Source organism: Bos indicus, chromosome 28 (assembly GCF_029378745.1).
Source record: "Bos indicus isolate NIAB-ARS_2022 breed Sahiwal x Tharparkar chromosome 28, NIAB-ARS_B.indTharparkar_mat_pri_1.0, whole genome shotgun sequence".
NCBI classification, from domain to species: domain Eukaryota; kingdom Metazoa; phylum Chordata; class Mammalia; order Artiodactyla; family Bovidae; genus Bos; species Bos indicus.
The window spans coordinates 16,367,915-16,387,852 of record NC_091787.1 but is presented as its reverse complement, the minus strand read 5'-3'; the positions used below and the strand labels follow the sequence as shown (position 1 = coordinate 16,387,852).

General features: G+C 39.6%; 1 protein-coding gene and 1 non-coding gene across 2 annotated transcripts in view; both read left to right on the top strand.

Annotated features, from left to right (window-relative positions):
- Positions 1-19,938, top strand: part of LOC139180332 (uncharacterized) — a 368,615-nt gene that overhangs the window by 204,069 nt on the left and 144,608 nt on the right. The gene's annotated exons all lie outside the window — the stretch shown is intronic.
- Positions 9,589-9,659, top strand: TRNAG-UCC (transfer RNA glycine (anticodon UCC)). The gene has a single exon. It is a non-coding gene; the product is annotated as a tRNA-Gly (tRNA).

Sequence of the window (19,938 nt, the reverse complement as noted above, 5' to 3'; positions counted from 1 at the left end):
TCTGACTGTGCTATACTTTAGCAAACCAGTTACCTTTTGATGTATTGTTGGTGTTTAGCCAGTAAGTCATGTCAGACTCTTTGCGACCCAATGGATGTAGCCTGCCAGGCCCCTCTGTCCGTGGGATTTCCCAGGCAAGAATACTGGAGTGGGTTGCCATTTCCTTCTCCAATCTTTTGATGTATATTTATTTTATTTCCAATTTTTCACTACTAGAGGCTGCTGCAATAAATATCCTTGTATGTTGTAAGAAAGAATACTCATGCAAATACTTCTATAAGGTTTGGAGCGAAATTTCAGTATACACAATAAGAAATAACTGCAGATTTTTTGTGTTTTAAATAAAAGAAAAAAACCACTTTGTTTTAATCTTCCGTGATCTATATGTGACTGTAGATCAGGCCAAAGACATGCCACAGTCTTAGAGTACATCCTTAATTTTTTTAAACTTCTCTAAGAATTAGAGACCCCAATGACATTGACAGCTACAATAAAATTTTTAACTTTTTTAAAACTTTAAAGATTTAAAAAAAAATTTTTAAAGACGATTTTTAAATGAGCAAATTGGCACTTAATGACAGGCTTTTCAAAGGTAGTGTTATTTTAGGAAACCAAGTAGAGACTAAAGCCAGTGGCTGCATTGGTGCCAGGGTCCACTCGCTCTCCATTCTGGGTGCCGTGATGCAGGAGTTTGCCTAACCTCCTGAGTCTGGGGGACATTCTAAGCTGTCCTTTTGTGCCTTTGTGAAGCTACCACCATGGTTTCCCTTTGCCTTGCTATCAGCACATCTCTATCTCACCATTTTATACTTTCTCTTAACTGACAGTATTTAGCATTAATTTGATAAATGGATTCCTAATGTGCTTCTAGATGGAGCTAGAGTAGCAATTTAACCCCGTTGTAATCATGTTTTAGAAAGATACCCATTTGTAACACCACCCTTATGGCAGAAAGTGAAGAACTAAAGAGCCTCCTGAAAGTGAAAGAGGAGAGTGAAAAAGTTGGCTTAAGGCTCAACACTCAGAAATCTAAGATCATAGCATCCGGTCCCATCACTTCATGGCAAACAGATGGGGAAACAGTGGAAGCAGTGGCTGACTTTATTGTTTTGGGTTCCAAAACAATGGTGACTGCAGCCATGAAATTAAAAGGCGCTTACTCCTTGGAAGGAAAGTTATGACTAACCTAGACGGCATTATTAAAAAGCAGAGACATTACTTGTCAACAAAGGCCCGTCTAGTCAAGGCTATTGTTTTTCCAGTAGTCATGTATGGATGTGAAAGTTGAACTATAAAAGAAAGCTGAGCGCCGAAGAATTGATGCTTTTGAACTGTGGTGTTGGAGAAGACTCCTGAGAGTCCCTTGGACTGCAAGGAGATCCAACCAGTCCATCCTAAAGGAGATCAGTCCTGGGTGTTCATTGGAAGGACTGATATTCAAGCTGAAACTCCAATAGTTTGGCCACCTCATGCGAAGAGCTGACTCATTGGAAAAGACCCTGATGCTGGGAGGGATTGGGGGCAGGAGGAGAAGGGGCAACAGAGGATGAGATGGCTGGATGGCATCACCAACTCAATGGGCATGAGTTTGGGTAGGCTCTGGGAGTTGGTGATGGACAGGGAGGCCTGGCGTGCTGCAGTTCATGGGGTCACAAAGAGTCAGACACGGCTGAGTGACTGAACTGAACTGAAAGCAAAAGGAGAAGAATTTATCTGAAGGATCCAGATGGACCTCATGGACCCCATGGCTGTAAAACACATTGGAACCACAGAAGAGATTAGAACCTGTGCAAAACCATGCAGAACTGAGGGCAGTCCATCTCCCCAGGACCAAGCTGTTTCTCATCTCTCCTCTGTGCTCATTTCTTTGGATGATCCATAGTCTCAGCCCACCAATCATAAATAAGCTACACAGGCCATCTTTACATCACTGCCTGGTTCAGCTACTTTAAGAGAAAACAGTTTTGAAGTCCTGATTCCAAATTCCTGGGACAGACTATTTCACAGGTTGGCTTAGTCATGTGTTCACCTCGCGGTTATCAGGGAACTGAGGTAAAGGAGTACTGATGTGCCCCGAGGATTCTTCTTACCATTCATGTTCTCCTTCTTGGGTGTTACTGTCTCAGCAAGCACTTTCCCGCCCACCCAAAATGTGCCCCTTCCCCAAGACTTCCCCTCTCATGATTAGTTCATAGCATTTGATCTTGAACTACTTTTTTTTTTTTTTTGCTCCCACTAAAATGTTAGCTTTGTGGCATAAGGAAATATTCATTTTATTAATTCCTATAATCCCAGGGCCTAAAATAGTGCTTTGCTTAGTAGGCACTCAGTATATACATGTTGAATGAATACACAGATGGGCAGACATAAGAGATGCTCCTATATCTTGCAGAGGCTGTCCTATGAATATTTTTAGTGACTAATGAAACTGTACATTTCAGGCTTCACTGGGAGTTATTTTCTCCTATGTGTGTATTTGACTCTCTTATTTGGTAAATCATATCTTTCACTACTTTCTGTTTTAAATAGGATTTGCCAGCTTTAAATTGCTTATGGTTTTATTAATTTAATTTTCACAGCAACCACCCTGGGTAAGGAAGTCAAGAATCATATTTGGTGGAAGCATTAACTGGGATACTGGAGAATTTTGTACTTTGTTCTAAGCCAAAAGCCTAGTAGATTATGGATCTCACTATAGAACCCAGGCCTTCTGGTTCCTATGCCTGGGTTAATTTCAGTATTTTTATTGTTATTTTTTTTTACTTTACAAGTAGGTTGTTTTTAATTGGAATTCTGTAAATTTCCCCTTATCCGTTATTCTTATTCACCACAGAACCTTTGCTTTGCCCAATAATATTCAATTTCAATCATCGTCCTGAAATATCTACTCTACTTTTAAAACCAACTGTCAAAGGACATGTGACCCAGCCCAAATATGAAGCCATGATTAGCCTCATGGTTAAAGAATAACACAAAATTATAACCATGTTTGACCTGCTCAGAGTAAAATGGCATTTCTCTAAAAGTGGTTTTGATGAGCTTAGAGTCCTTACTGTTATTTAAAAAGAGTTTAGAATTTATTCATTTTGATATTATATTTTAAATTTATTCCTCCGTAAGAATGACTCATCATGAATCACACATTATAGGAGCATCTTAGTCATTGTACACAAATGAAATTGTGACATGAAAGAAAATGAAATGTCACCTTGTTTGTTCCATGATGTTAAGTGTGGCTTATAATTCATATTTTATTTGAGATTATATTAATATGGGTGATGAAATTACAGGATTTCATATTTTAAAAAAATCAATTATGAAAATATTTACGTCTATATGTAATGATTTCAATAATATTTATTTCATTTGAGCAATAATTTATTTTCTTAATATAGAACGTTGTAAGTACACTTTGTAAATTTCAAAAGCAAACTTCTTTTGACCAATGACGATATATATATATATGACAATTATATATATTGGAGTATATATAGTACTGGAATTATATATGTGTGTATTAAGATTGATTAATCTGGTGGTTTATATCACAGAAACTTTCCTCAGCACCATCACTTATTCTATTTTTTTGTGCCTGAGAGAGATTCCTATGTGGCAATTTGTTGTTGTTGTTGTTATTCAACCACTGAGTCATGTCAGACTATTTTCAGCCCCATGGACTGCAGAGAGCCAGGCTTCCCTGTCCTTCACCATCTCCTGGAGTTTGCTCAAACTCATGTCTATTGAGTTGGTGACGCCATCTAACCATCTCATCCTCTGTCGCTTGCTTCTCCTCCCTCCTTCAATCTTTCCCAGCATCAGGGATTTCTCCAATGAGCCAACTCTTTGCATCAGGTGGCCAAAGAATTGAGCTTCAGCTTAGTCCTTGCAATGAATATTCAGGGTTGCTTTCCTTTGAGATTGACTGGTTTGATCTCCATGAAGTCTAAGGGACTCTCAGGGGTCTTCTCCAGCACCACACTTTGAAAGCGTCAGTTCTTCGGTGCTCAGCCTTCTTATAGTTCAACTCTCATATCTTTACATGACTACTGGAAGACCCATAGCTTTGACTATACGGAACTTTGTTGGCAAAGTGATGTCTCTGCTTTTTAATACGCTGTCTGGGTTTGTCATTTCTTCCAAGGAGCAAGCATCTTTTAATTTTAAGGCCACAGTCACCATCCGCAGTGATTTTGGAGGCCCGTCCCCACCCCCCAAATAACATCTGTCACTGTTTCCATTGTTTCCCCATCTATTTACCATGAAGTGATGGGACTGGATGCCATGATCTTCGTTTTTTGAATGTTGAGTTTTAAGCCAGCTTTTTCACTGTCCTCTTTCACCTTCATCAAGAGGCTTTTTAGTTTCTCTTCACATTCTGCCATTAGAGTGGTATCATCTGCATTTCTGAGATTGTTGATTATTCTCCTAGCAATCTTGATTCCAGCTTGTGGTTCCTCCAGTCTGGCATTTCTCATGATATGCTCTGCATTTAAGTTATATAAGCAGTGACATTATACAGCCTTGACCTACTCCTTTCCCAAGTTCGAAAGAGTATGTTATTTCATGTCCAGTTCTAACTGTTGCTTTCTGACCTGCATACAGGTTTCTCAGGGGACAGGTAAGGTGGTCTGGTATTCCCATCTCTTGAAGAATTGTCCACAGTTTGTTGTGATCCACACAGTCAAAGGCAATTTGAGATTCTCAATTGAGGATGATCTCCATTGTTCTCTTTAAAAGTACTTTTATATCATAATCTTAAAGTAATTAGTATATTCAAGAGATACATGGAAAATCTAAAACTACATTTGCATTACATTAAATTGCTGAATTGTTTAACATGTCACTTTAAAAATTTCCCCCAAATCTTATATCAGTGCTTAAAAATGCAGAACCTCTATGACAATGCTGTTTTGGAAAATAAGATAGCTATTTTTACTCTACAAAATGACAGCCCCCTCTTGAAAACAAAACTCTTGTTTAGTTGAATGTGGAAAATCTTTTCCCCACATTTTCATTTTTTACAAATCCTTCTACTGATACGTGATTTCTGTGTGTGCCATTTTCTTCCTGTTTAATTTTTCTTGAAGCAGAATGTCAGCATTAGCATTTTCTGACTCTTGCTGAAGCAGACATTTAGGTTAATGCTTCTGCTGGCTTTGTTTCAGCCAACTGAGGAACTTTGATGGTAATTATTGGGATTACTTTAATTTGGAAGAGTGTCAGTCCCTTTTTGTGAGCATGATTTACTCTTGCATAAAGCAAATGAAGAGTTCTTAAGGCCAGCAGACCTACTTGGTTCTTTAATTCTCAGACGCACTATTATTTCAAGAAGAAGAAACCGGAAGAAAGGAGACATGGCTTATCATTAGAGAAGGTGCATTCTGTTGTGGAGATGTCTGTTAACAGTTGACCTGCAGTTAGTGGGTTGGAAGCTTCTTGCTTACCTTTTCTTCTAAGGCAGAGTGGCCATTTTTTGTTGTTTATATAATTCATCTTTTTTAAATTTAATTTTTATTTTATATTGGAGTGTAGTTGATTTATAATGTTACGTTAGTTTCAGGTGAACAGCAAAGTGATTCCGTTATACATATGCATATACCCATTCTTTTTCCGATTCCTTCCCCATATAGATTATTTTAGAATATTGAGTCTGAGTTCTCTGTGCTATACAGTAGGTCCCTGTTGATTATCCTTTTTTTAAATATGCTGCTGCTGCTGCTAAGTCGCTTCAGTCGTGTCCGATTCTGTGCGACCCCATAGACGGCAGCCCACCAGGCTCCCCCGTCCCTGTACAGTAGTGTATATATGTTAATGGCATGAAAACAGCTCAGAAAAGGGAATTTTGTGCATAAACTTATTTTGAGTATATTATTGGATACTCAGAAAATAATATCTCTTTCTTTACATAAAAATCATTTTAGAAACTTGCCTATTAAATGAGGGAAATATTTTTATGTTTAGCTTGTAGACTTTGATTTGAAAGAAGTTTTGAAGGAGGAAGCAGATGAGCTGCAGGCGGTATTTGTCTCTTTTGCTATTGCCTCACTGTAATAGTACATGGCTTTCTCAATTTTTCATGCATATTTTTGAAATTTTTGCATTATTCTGCACAACAAACATTCTGGAGTTTAATAGAAGGGATGCAGGTTATTGCATCTTTAGAATAAGTTTGTTAAGTTTTTCATCAGCAGTTATGAAAGTGTATCTGTGATTAGGAATTTGACAGAAAATAATTATGTAGGTTTTACTATATTTAAGAAGAGATAGCAATACTAAGAGTATGTGAATTCCTGAAAAATGAAATAATCAACTTAGCAAAACTAGTGTTTGGTCATTCCTAACCTAACAAGGACACAAGTCCTTTGTAAATATAACAATATAAAATTATTTCATTTTGTTGTAGTTTCTAGTGTCTATCCTCAAGATGAAAATAATTTGATTGTTATCGAAAGCTTGAATTTAAACAATGAATTGTTATTTCCAAAGTACGTATTATGATTGTTTTGGCTGGAGGTTTCAAATAGTTACTTTGCCAATACCCAGAGTATTGTTTCTCAACGATTATTTCATTATCCCACATGTAAGGAGCCTCTTTAGACATATTTTCCTATTTGCCTCCTCCCCCCAAAAAAATTTAATATGATAGATATATTGTATATCTTTTCATATTCTGTATGACAATCTGTGCTTTCTGTAGAAAAATAATGCATAATATCTAAAATTGTTTCATTCCCCACCCCCCGACCAATGTTTTCCCTGGATGGGGAGTGGGGATTGAGGATTCAAGGTTCAGAGTGGATTCCATTCAGCTCTACATGAGTTAAGACCAATATCAAGCCAAGAAATTAAGGCCCCTTTTCTTTATTGCTAAGTAAAGTGAAGGATGGGCTTTTCCAGGTGGCTCAGTGGTAAAGAATCCACCTGCCAAGCAGGAGATTGTAGGGTCAATCCCTGGGTTGGGAAGATCCCCTGGAGAAGGAAGTAGCAACCCACTCAAGTATTCTTGCCTGGGAAATCCCATAGACAGAGGAGCCTGGTGGGCTTCAGTCCATAGTGTTACAATGAGCAGACACTCCTTAGGGACTGAAGAACCAAGTGAAGGATACATAGTTTCCTTACTGATAACATTAGGCTATGATGTCATGTTATTCTACTGCTGCTGCTAAGTCGCTTCAGTCGTGTCCAACTTTGTGCGACCCCATAGACGGCAGCCCACCAGGCTCCCCTGTCCCTGGGATTCTCCAGGCAAGAACACTGGAGTGGGTTGCCATGTCCTTCTCTAATGCATGAAAGTGAAAAGTAAAAGTGAAGTCACTCAGTCGTGTCCGACTCTTAGAGACCCCATGGACTACATAGAGCTAATTTGTATTTGCAAATTGTGATTAAAAAAAAAAAAAAGAATGATGTTCTCCTCATGAAGCAGCTTCCAGAGCCTTCTGAAGTATAAAGCGAGCCTATGCCCAGAGAGGACTGATTTGGCCAGACATCACTGAATCAGAAATTTCTGATGATCTTATTTTCTTCTACTGCTAATAAACTAGAGAAATGGACAGTAAGGAATTTTCCAGTCAGGACTTGGCTCACGTATTGTATTAATTTAATATCTGGGCTGAATCTAAAAGCCCACTGGCACTGAGTGATGATGAAACTGCAAACATCAGAGGAAAAGGTTTCCTTGTTTTAAAAATGACAAATACAGTGATTTCAGGTCATCAGCCTATTGTTGTTCAGTCACTAAGTCATGTCTGACTCTTGGCGGCCCCATGGACTGTAGCACTCCAGGCTTCATCCTTCACTATCTTCTGGAGTTTGCTCAAACTCATGTTCATTGAGTCAATGATGCCATCCAACCATTTCATCCTCTGTCGCTGCCTTCTCCTCTTGCCCTTCAAATTTCCCAGCACCAGGGTCTTTTCCAATGAGATAATTAACCTCCATTCCGGTGGTAAGGCTCAGTGGTTTGAAGAAAAGAAAAATGTGTCTCAAGGTAGTAGCAGCTTTGCAGCCCCAGTGCCAGTGAGCACAGCTGGCCTCTGCAGTTGTGTGGATATTCACCCAGCTGTGATGAAATTGGGTTTGGTTTTGATACTCTGTGAAGGAGCCTGTTTGACACTGGTTGATCCTGCTGATGTTCTTTTCTTGAGTTTGTTCCTGGCTGAAAGGCTAGAGAAATATTTTTGCATCTTACAGCCTTGGGACTTTTGTTATAAGCCAGTAGTTCACCAATTGTAGTTAATAACAGACATGTATTTTCCCCATACTTGAAGATAGGAAGTTGTCATTTTAACTGTTACACCTGGCTAATGACTATGATTCCAGACTAATTACAGTTTTCTCACATATACTAATAGCTCTAATTTAGAATTTTTTAATAATCACAGGTAGAACTGACAAGCTTTTGAGAAATGGAAACTTTGTACCGTATATCCCCTGGAGGAAATTTAGGTTGTTGCAAATATAATGCCCTGATCTACTGTAATGAGATATTATTATTTTTATTTATTTATTTTATTATGGGCCTTTCCAGGTAGTGCTAGTTGTAAAGAACCTTCTTGTCCCTGCAGGAGATGTAAGAGACATGGGTTCCATCCCTGGGTCTACCTCCAGGAAGGTCCCCTGGAGGAGGGCATGGCAAACCACTCCAGTATTCTTGCCTGGAGAATCCCACGGACAGAGGAGCCTGGCAGACTTACAGAATCAGACATGACTGAAGTGATGTAGCATGCACACATATTTTATTATTAATATTTTTCTTCAGTGTGCCTAATTTTTATACATAGGGCTCAATCAATTTCAAGTAGTAAGCAAATATACATCTTGAAGGCTTCTTGGTATTGGTATTGCAGTTTAGAACATCAGTATATCTTTCATTGTAGAGTTGGCTCTTGACCTTTGCAAATTGAACAGCAGAGTTCTAGCATTTCCCAAGTTAGCTTGAGTAATCTGTAATTTTCCTAAGACATCGATGTGTTTGGAATTCTAGAAGGTAGGTATGCAGAAGCAAATGACTTGGTGAGCCATCCACTCAGGATTTAACCTCCATGGCGCTGAAATTGCCCTGTATTCCTTGTTGCTTCCACATGTGGAGAAAATTATATGCAGGAGGGATCCTTGAACTTGGGGAGCGCTATGTCCCTGGTTCTTCTGGTTGTATAAATCAGCATGCTCTTGTAATTGTTGCTACTGTTTTGGAATATTAGAGCAGTGACTGTTACTACCAACTGGAGACTCTAATATGGCCCTCTTGAGAATCACGTCCATAGTGATAAGTGTGGCATAAAACCTCAAGTGTGTCATGACAGAAAAATAAAAATTAGAAAAAGAAACCCACTGGAATAAGGCTTGAAATAAAACAATAAAAACAAAAAAACTCTTAATTTCTCATTGATTATTTTCATATATGAAGTGTGATAAGAAGAATTCTTGATATTTGAATAAACGAGAGAATGGTTTTCAAGTCTTGTCTTTCTGGCAACTAGATAAAGTCACATGGCATAAAGAGACTTGAGAACAATCCATGTCCTTCTCCCCAGTTTTCTTCCCCCTGAAGTAATCTTTTTACATTACAAATTTACCTTTGGGGAGAATTCCCAGGTGGTCCAGTGGTTAGGACTCAGCACTTCCACTGCTGGGGCCTGGGTTCAGTCCCAGGTTGGGAAACTAAGAGCTCATAAGCTGTGTGGTAGGACAAAAAAAAATGACCTTTGGAGTATAAAACAACCATTTCCTAAATATAATTCAGGCCAGCTCATGACAAAAATGACATGCATTACAAATAACCAGGTCAGGAATGAATTCGGTTTTCCTCTGTACTTTGTTCCTCCCTCACCTCTCACACTCAGCTGCTTTTTGCAATGTCACTGATGCATCCTCCAAAACCCACAGAAATATCTTCTTCTTAACCCCACCTCCCGGGGTACTACGAGGTCATACTATCCCCTCGCTTTATCTTTTGTTTCTGAGAAGCACTTACTGATATGTGTGGGAGTGCTTTAGTGGATTAGACAAGGCAAGCGCCTGGGCTCGGCTGCAGAGGAGCACCCTGCCTGGAGGAGAAACTGGCTCTCATTGACCGCTGGGAGCTGCTGAGCATCTTTTCTGTGGTGGTTCATCGCTTCTTCAGCTGGAAAATGGTGGGCTCTTCCTGCATCACACAGATCTAGTTTCAGTTCAGTTGCTCAGTTCTGTCTGACTCTTTGCAACCCCATGGACTGCAGCACGCCGGGCTTCCATCTCCATCCCCAACTCCCAGAGCTCACTCAAATTCATGTCCATCAAGTTGGTGATGCCATCCAACCATCTCATCCTCTGTTGTCTCTTTCTTCTCCTGCCTTCAATCTTTCCCAGCATCAGTGTCTTTTCCAAGGAGTCAGTTCTTCACATCAGGTGGCCAAAATATTGGACTTTCAGCTTCAGCATCAGTCCTTCCAATGAATATTCAGGACTGATTTCCTTTAGGATGGGCTAGTTGGATCTGCTTGCAGTCCAAGGGACTCTCAAGAGTCTTCTCCAACACCACAGCTTGAAAGCATCAATTCTTCAGTGCTCAGCCTTCTTTATGGTCCAACTCTCACATCTGTACATGACTACTGGAAAAACCATAGCTTTGACTGGACAGATGTTTGTTGGCAAAGTAATGTCTGCTTTTTAATATGCTGTCTTGGTTGGTCATAACTTTTTTTCCAAGGAGTAAGCGTCTTTTAATTTCATGGCTGCAGTCAACATCTGCAGTGATTTTGGAGCCCCAAAATACAAAGTCTTTCACTGTTTCCATTGTTTACCCGTATATTTGCCATGAAGTGATGGCACCTGAGCCATGATCTTAGTTTTCTGAATGTTGAGTTTTAAGCCAACTTTTTCACTCTCCTCTTTCATTTCATCAAGAGCCTCTTTAGTTCTTCTTCACTTTCTGCCATAATGGTGATGTAATCTGCATATCTGAGGTTATTGATATTTCTCCCAGCAATCTTGATTCCAGCTTGTGCTTCATCCAGCCCAGCATTTCGCATGATGTACTCAGCATATAAGTTAAATAAGCAGGGTCTCAGAAAATTTAATCAATCTTAGTCCCTCCTTCATTTACATAGCCAGGGAGCCCCTGTGTGACCTAGGCCTGATGCTGCCTCCTTTTGGTCTCATAGCCCAGTCCAGATCGGGCAGCAAGGTCATCAGACAGGACAGGTAGGAGATGTCCTCATCAGAACAGTACTTACTATCCTTTAGCCTTCAGAGATCAATTCTATATGCAAAAATGTTGGAGAAACATTTTAAGATATTAAATTGGATTTCTACATATTACACTTTTTGTTGTTCAGTTGCCCAGTTTTGTCCAACTGTTTCTGACTCCCTGGACTGCAGCACGCCAGGCCTCCCTGTCCCTCACCATCTCCCGAAGTTTGCCCAAGGTCATGTCTATTGCACTTTTTACTGTATGAACTTTCTGCTGGTTGAGAAAAACTGTTTGTAGCCTTCATTCAGCTTTGTTACACACTCCTGAGGGTACTTGTTAAATATTTAGCCACACCTCTTATTAATTACCTTTATCAGGTGTACCTTTTTCAAATTGCACAATGTAATCTGCTCAGCTTAAAGTTCTGACTCACACCTATACCCATAAAATTTTGCATCTTCAATTAGCAAAAATTATTATATGTGGTAACCATATTTGGCAGCATGTTTGGAAAGGGCATGTAGCATCCAGGCTGAGAACCAGTGGACCAGAGAAGGTGTTTTCAAAGTGTTTGTACTAACAACAACAGCAGCAACAGCCATAATATCACTTGGACCTTGTTAGCCATGTAGATTCTCAGTCCATCTTCCCTATCCTACGGAATGGGAAACTGCAGCTGGGATAATGCAATCTGTGTTTTAACAAGCCCTCCAAGTCATTCTGATGGATGCTGAAGTCTAAGATCCATTGTACAACATTAATTATTACCACACGTGCTCAACTGAGAAGAAGCTTAACGAATGGCAAGAAGCAGGTATAGGACTGAGTTTCTTTCCACTGCCATATGCAATTCATTGCAGTGAAACATTTGGCTTATCACAGAAGACTTTGGTTTTAGGAAGTGATTCTTAGGCTCTGGTTGTGTGTCAGAGCCAGGCTTTTAACCAATGCACATTCCTGTGTTTCATCTTGGATATTGTTATTGAGTCTGTAACAATAGGGCCCAGGAACCTGTTTTAAATAACCTGTCCAGGTGGGTCCACAGCCAATCAGTGAATTGTTTGTGAGTCAGTGATTCTAGACCTGTGCTTTGAGGGGTCATTAACATCACGTGGAGCATTTCTGTAGGCAGGTCCCTAGCCCAGCTCCCAGGAAGTCCTCTCCATCAGGTCTGGGATGGGACCAAGAATCTGCTTTTCTAACAGGCTCTGGGTGATGCTGGTTCTTGCCCTCAGCACTGATCTCAAATGCTGTGGTGATGGCTTTTGAGCTCCTAAACAGATGGCAGACTTATTTACGTGAGATCACCTCTTCTGGCAGACAGCCAGTGATTTTTCTTAGTAAACTGTGTATCTTCCTGAGATATTTATGTTTACGCAGGCATACATATATCAGTGTTCATATACAGAACCTTCTTTTTTAAAATTTTATTATTTATTGTTTTTGGCTGCACTACACAGCATGTAGAGTCTTAGTTTCTTGACCAGGGATCAAACCCTCGCTCTCTGCACTGGAAGCCCGGGGTCTTAACCATTGACTGCCAGGCAGGCCCCACTAAGCCTTCTTTTTAATTAAAATGCTAACCCTCACTGCTCTGTACTTTAACCAAATTAATATACTGTGGAATCTTTCCATTTTAATACATGGAGGACTCCCGGTTCTTTGTGTGCAGCTGCGTAGTACTCATCACCTGATTGTTCCATAATCTGTTTAAACAGTCTCCTCCTGATGGGTGTAATTGAATTTCCAGTTCTGGTATCCACAAATAAACCAAAGAGCAGACACCCAAAGTCCAAAAACCTCATGTTTGAGCAAATTGCCTTATATTCTCCATTAGCTCCTCAAGAGATCACCTTCTGGCATTGTTCCATAATTATATTCTCATTGATTCTGAGTAAAGAAGAACAAAAGTTTAGTTTTGATCTGTGTAAAATATCTTTTTAAAATTCCCATTGAAATATTAGACAAAGAGTTCTAATGGGTAAGGAAGGGTGGAGAGTAATAGCTATTGTGAACACCTTGGCGGCCAAGACTTTGACTAACATGGTCTTAAACTCAATCATTAGGAGGCAACATTTTGGTGGGTGTCATCATGTTTTTTCACAGAAGTAGCATCTGGCTCAGAGAAATTAAGGTTTATAGATAGTAAATAGGGCACTAAGGTGTTAACTTAATAAAGGTATTATTTCACTTCTTACTAATTCCAGCACCCTGTGTTTTTCCCTCATGAATATCTTCAGTTTAAGGATGTGTGTGAAAACGTGGGGGTTCAAAGCCCAGATCCAGCTGTCCCAATCTGCATGGACCCTGCTTCTTCCTTAGAAGGGCTCATTCTAGGCTGATGTCAATGAGGCACGTAAGGCACAAAATTCAAGGAGGAGTTCCTCTCAGAGTCATGCACTTGAGCCCTGTATGCTTCATTCCTTTACTCTAGTCAGACCTGTGCCTTAGTGTTCTTGTATATAAAATGGGGATAAAAATAATGACTTTCTGTCTTTTTTTTTTTTGGTGAGGATTAATGAAATTGAGGATTAACATAATTTACATGCATAAAAATATTTAAAACAGTACTTGCCTCACAGTAAGTTCTAGTTCAAGTGAATTATAATTAAAGTTTAGTTTCTTTATTATTCACTCACATAGAACAGTCATAATCCTGCTTAAAGAAATGGAACTCTGAAAGCTAACTTTTTTTTTTTTCCAGGAGAACAAAAGAATACTTTATGGCTTTTTATGAGCTTTCTTTTATGACCTGACTTGAATAAGAAGATGCTGACATCTCCTTTTAAGTCATCGTCTTCTAAAGTTCTCCCAACAGAAGCCGCTGTTGGGAAGCCACTGGGCATCCGTCTTAGGGATAGGGCCTGGATGGTGGGGCTCTGGCAAAGGTTGACCTGCACAAAAGGGTCAGGCCAGGGGCAGGCTTCCTTGTGACTCAACTTTTCTTTTCTTCCCCTTCAGAGGCACGAGGTGGGAGTGGGGGAATCCCAGCTCCTATTTAATGCCAGCTTTTATTCAGTTCCTTTTGAGCATTCCCTCCTACCCACACTTCCTCCCACTCATATCTCAAAATATTAACGCCTGACACAGAAAGTGAATTCTGAGGCTTTTAAGTAAAGACTTCAAAAATGTCTGTCATGTATCTTTATATATTTGTAAATTGTTTAAAATGTAACAGAGCTGGTGTATTGTGTACAGATTGGTGATGATGTCTCACAGCTATATCGTCACATCTACATTATAGGCCAGTGCTTCACGAGAACCAAGGCAATCATGATTAAAAGCTGATCAACTAATATTTTTATGGCTTAATTTGTTTCTTTAATAATGAATGTGCCATCAGACAACCTGAGTCAATAAATATGGGTTAGGACTTTGCCATTTTTTGCTTTAGAAGGAGGAATATGAACTCTGCACTGTATGTTTATAGGTACATACCCTGGTGTGTATGCCTAAGTAGAACATATATCACCCATTTTTATTTTCAAAAATAAGTGGTGTTGATGAAGCCTCCATCAATTTGTGGGGGTGATGCATGGAGTATCCATTTGTGACTCTTCCACCGTCTGCATCTGGGAAGACAGTGCTTTGGCTCCTGATGGCACTCTCCTGCTGTTTATTAACCATAAACATTTAAGAACGTTCTGTGATCCAGAGTTCAGAGCCTTTGGAAGCCTTTGCTGGAGAATGCACTGCACACTGGGCTGGCCTGCGATGGTTGTTTTTACTGTTCCACAGACAAGTTTTCTCTCACCCTTGTTGTCTACCACTAGTTTCGCTCGGAAGAGCAGCAGCTTCTGCGTTCCCCTGCGAATAGGTCTTTGCTTGCTGTGATAGCATGGTGCTCTCGTGAGCATCCATGGTGAGCTGGTAGATCGCAGTCATTTGTGGTGATGGTGGACCTGTCTTATCTTTCACAGATGGTTCAAATATGAAACTCATGAAAATGTCCACGTTGGATTAGCATCTTGGCATGATTATAAATGTTAATGGCAACCATCCCTGTTATTTAGGCCAGGGTGTCCCCACTATTTTGATCATTCAGTCCATTAGTAAAAAAGCAGTCCATTCACTCAGGGTATGATAGTGGTTCTCAAAGGGGATGTTTTTGCATGCCTGGGGAACAATTGACAGCATCTGAAGACATTTTCTTTATTACAACTGGGGAGGAGAATGTATTACTGATATCTAGTGGGTAGAGGCCAGGGATGCTTCTAAACATACTGGATGCATAGGGCACTCCCCCCCAACCCCCAAACAAAGAACTATGTCACCTCAAATGTCAATAATGCTGAGACTGAGCAGCCCTAATATATAAATTGAACCATAGGAAATTGCACATAATTTCTAACTATACATATTAGAGTGAACCATATGAAATGCTGATGTTCTCTCAGTTTCTATTTACAGAAATGGTAGTCTCATACATTTCAGCATAATTTGTGAAATTATAGATTGTATAAATTATTCTACCAATGAATATTTACATTATAAAATTCACAAAATAGGCTCTTTGGGAGTCTATGCCAATAAATATAGTTTCAGCATTTTTGTATTGTATCCCTGTGGATCATTTTGCACATAACCCCTTTTGGAAAGTACTGCTCTAGACTGTAGTTTAGTCTGGAGTTTGGTGTGATGGCCATTGACTTACTAGGCTAGACTCTCTTATAGTGTGTTCTTTGGTATATGTAAGGGTTCTTCATGGTATCTGGGGGTAACTAGCTGCTGTTTATAGGGTTCAGTTCAGTCACTCAGTCATGTCTGACTCTGCGACCCCATGGACTGCAGCACAGGCTTCCCTGTCCATCACCAACTCCTGGAGCTTGCTCAAACTCATGTCCATCGAGTCAGTGATGCCATCCAACCATCTCATCCTCTGTCGTCCCCTTCTCCTTCTGCCTTCAATCTTTCTCAGCATCAGGGTCTTTTCCAGTGAGTCAGTTCTTTGCATCAGGTGGTCAAACTATTGGAGTTTCAGCTTCAGCATCAGTCCTTTCAATGAATATTCAGGACTGATTTCCTTTAGGATTGACTGGTTGGATTTCCTTGCAGTCCAAGGGACTCTCAAGAGTCTTCTCCAACACCAGCGTTCAGAAGCATCAATTCTGTAGAAATCTGAATCTGATCTTCTTTGCCACCTGAATTAGGGCAGCTCCTTGCAAAGCTGAGACATTGAGTATCCATTTATATTGCATTTGAAGAGGGAGTTTAGCTGGCAGAAATGACACTCTGACATCCACTGCATGGGGAACTGATCTGCAGTGATCTTCTGCAGTCTCTTTTCTCTGGGTCCTTAGTGTGTAGCACGCCCGGCAGCTCAATAAGTGCTCTTTGAAATGAACTCCAGAGGACATTCTGCTTGGATGAAGGAGGACTTTGAATTCAAGTGAGGAGAGTCTTTTCTCTTAATAACATCCCCTGAAAAAAATCTGATATTCCCAAGTTTCTTATTTTTAGGGAAGTTTATATGCTATTTTTACTTTTTGGTTTATGAAGTGGTATTTATTAAGAACTCATTTGGGTGTGGGTGTTTCTGAACTTCTCTTTTGTGTTCTTGTCTGAAATGAATATGGATTGGTAAAAACAAAAGCCATCTCCCTGCATATGGTGGCATAGTGTGCACTGATCTTGTGAAGCATGTTGAAGAAATTCAGTGCCATCATCTTGGCACTCAAGCACTGGATAAATGTTAGACTTCTCCTAGAGGGCTTTTAAAAATACAGATTCATGATCTGGGAGAGGTTCTTAACATTAGTATTTTTTAAACAGTCCTCTGATGACTCTACCTTTCAGTCAGAGCTGAGACCACTGATTGAGAAGTTAAATATAATACATTTGTTTCCTGCGTCTTTTTAAAAATATAATTTACTATCTAGCACTTTATGTGAAAGTCTTTAATATCTATATTTAAGTGGGAAAACCCCACAAGATATGGATATATAGTATATGCATATCGTGTGTATATACAGAGTATATGCATAGTGTGTATATATATAGGAGATGGACAATGACACATACGTATATTCAGGAAAGAATTTATGAAGAGATACCAAAATTTTTAGCACTTATCTCTTGGGTGGGATTTCGAGTTTGGTGTCAAAAGGAGACTCACTAATTGTCCAGTTTACATTTTTTTCCCCCAAGAGCATATTAAAAAAAGGACAAAAACAACAGATGACACCCTACGAATTTTCATTCTTTATTTCTTCATATGAGTCTTTTTCTAAATACTGCATTGTAGGTCTCTCATTCTGTTGGCACTGCATTGACATCATTTCTTTGGAAATTTGTTGAAGAGCATGTTAAATTTTCATTGGGGAAAAGCTGGTTAGCTCTCTCCTAACAACCTCTTCAGCAAGATTCTGATGTATTATTAAAACAATGCCTTTTTTGTTTCAAATTCTTTATGGGCAAGCATATTATATGAAAGAACTGTTTATCACAATGGTCTGGAATAATCACTACTGACATTTTTATGAGTCACAGCAAAATTCAAATAATGTCTGTGTGATGGAATGCACAGTAAAAGGGACTCAAACATATAGAATCAGGGTGTCAGGAATAGTGTTCCATATTAGAGTTCCTCCACTGAGATGGATATCGTCTTTAAAGTTACTGCTGATTTCACTGTTCCAGTAACATTGATGAAATCATTCTGAGAAAGCCTGCCTTACAGTCCTCTGAGAACAGTCGATTAAATGCATATATTGTATAGTGAGGAAACTTAAGAGTTTGCAAAGCCCTTCTCATTTTCCTGTTACTCTATGTAGAAAGACGAATGTATGTGATTTTGCTGCAATGATTCTGTTAACTAAGGAATGTTTACAAGTGAAAAAATAACCATCGCGATGGGGAATTCTTTCATGGCTGACTTGTTTCATGTTGTCATGAGGAGTCAGAGTTTCTGACAAATGCCATATAACCTGGGCTAGCTCACATAGGTTATCTGTGCTTTTTTAGATTCAGATAACCTTTTCTTGCATCCTCTGAAGTGGCTGAATTAAGGGCCTTGTTTTCCTTGATCCAGCACCAAGCAGTCTGGTCCAGTTCCTTTTTGTCCAGTGTTATAGATGTCACATCTGTGTAGAATAATGGAACTGACAATGGTGAGCGTTCTGGACGGGCTCAGGCATTTACAAGAGGCATTATAGCCTTTGCTCCTCATGGAAACCCTGAAAAAGGATTGAAAGTTCCAAGGGCAGAACCCATGTCTCAAATGTTGACAACCTGTGCAGTTCGGTGCACACAGTAGGCTTTCAGGAAGCATTCAACATCTCTTTCCAAAGATGCCTAATACTGAGTTCTTTCAACATCATGCTCTCTCTCTTTAAAAAGGTGCTAATTTCTTCAATGGGCTTCCCTGTGGCTCAATGGCAAACAATTCACCTGCCAATACAGGAGATGCGGGTTCGATCCCTAGGTTGGGAAGATGCCCTGGAGAAGGAATTGGCAACCTATTCTACTATCTGGTACTATTATCTGGGAAATCCCATGGACAGAGGACCCTGGTGGGCTACAGTCCATGGTATTGCAAGAGTCAGTCATGACATAGTAACTAAACAGCTGATTCTTAAACCTTTCTAGCTTTTGTCTATTATTGAAACAATGCGTCGTGGCCTTCCCTAGTGTCCTTGGAGTTCTATCAATAAATAAGGTTTGCATGGATTTTTCTGACTTGCTGAAGGACAACTGTGGTTATTAATACTGGGAATCTAATTTGAAATTTTTACATGGTTTCTAGGACTGAAGACGATAAAATCCTATCTCTTTTCAAGATAGATGTTTATATTTATAATAAATCTTCTGAGATTTTTTGCTCAAAATGGGAAGCTTCTGCTTACTTTTTAGACTTAATCAATTCCTCCTACAGTTTCCCAGCAAAGATTTGTTCTTTGGGGTGAGATTTCTACAAAGAAATCAACGTCAAATGAAATTATTAAAAGAAAAATAAAATGTTTAAATCATACGTTTTGATGTTGAACATCATGATGATTTCAATGAATAAAAACTGACAAAGGACAATGTTTGCTTTATTATTGATTCAGCATGTAGAGTCCAGTTGGATTGCAGAGCACCTCACTTTATGGGTTAAGTTCTTTATGTGAAATATAGAACCACGGATCCTTTGTATTTTAGGGTGATTCTCCCCTTTAACCTTGGGAGTATGCCTCTTAGGGTTTGGGATGAACAGAGTTATGCTTGACATCAGTCTCAGTGCTGTTTGTTTGCTTTGGTTAAACATAGGAATTTACTCAGCCAGGAACTTTTATTGTTGGTTTTCTTCAATGGACTACTTTCTTTGCCAGGCTCCAAGATCCTGCCCCTTCTAGTTTTTCTCCAAGTGATCATTAAAATTACCTGGAGTACTTAAGATTCCTAAGATCTTTCCTTGGCAACAGGATTTTAGTTTGTTGTTGTTGCTCAGTCACTAAGTTGTGTCCAGCACTTTGTGGCCCCATGAACTGCAGCACGCCTGGCTTCCCCATCATTCACTATCTTCCAGAGTATGCTCAGACTCATGTCCATTGAGTCGATGATGCCATCCAACCATCTCATCCTCTGTCGCACTCTTTTCCTCTTGCCCTCAATCTTTGGCAGCATCAGGGTCTTTTCCAATGAGTTGGCTCTTCGCATCAGGTGCCCAAAGTATTAGAACTTCAGCTTCAGGATCAGCCCTTCCAATGAATATTCAGGACTAATTTCCTCTGGGATTGACTGGTTTGATTTCCTTGCAGTTCAAGAAACTCTTAAGAGTCTTCTCTAGC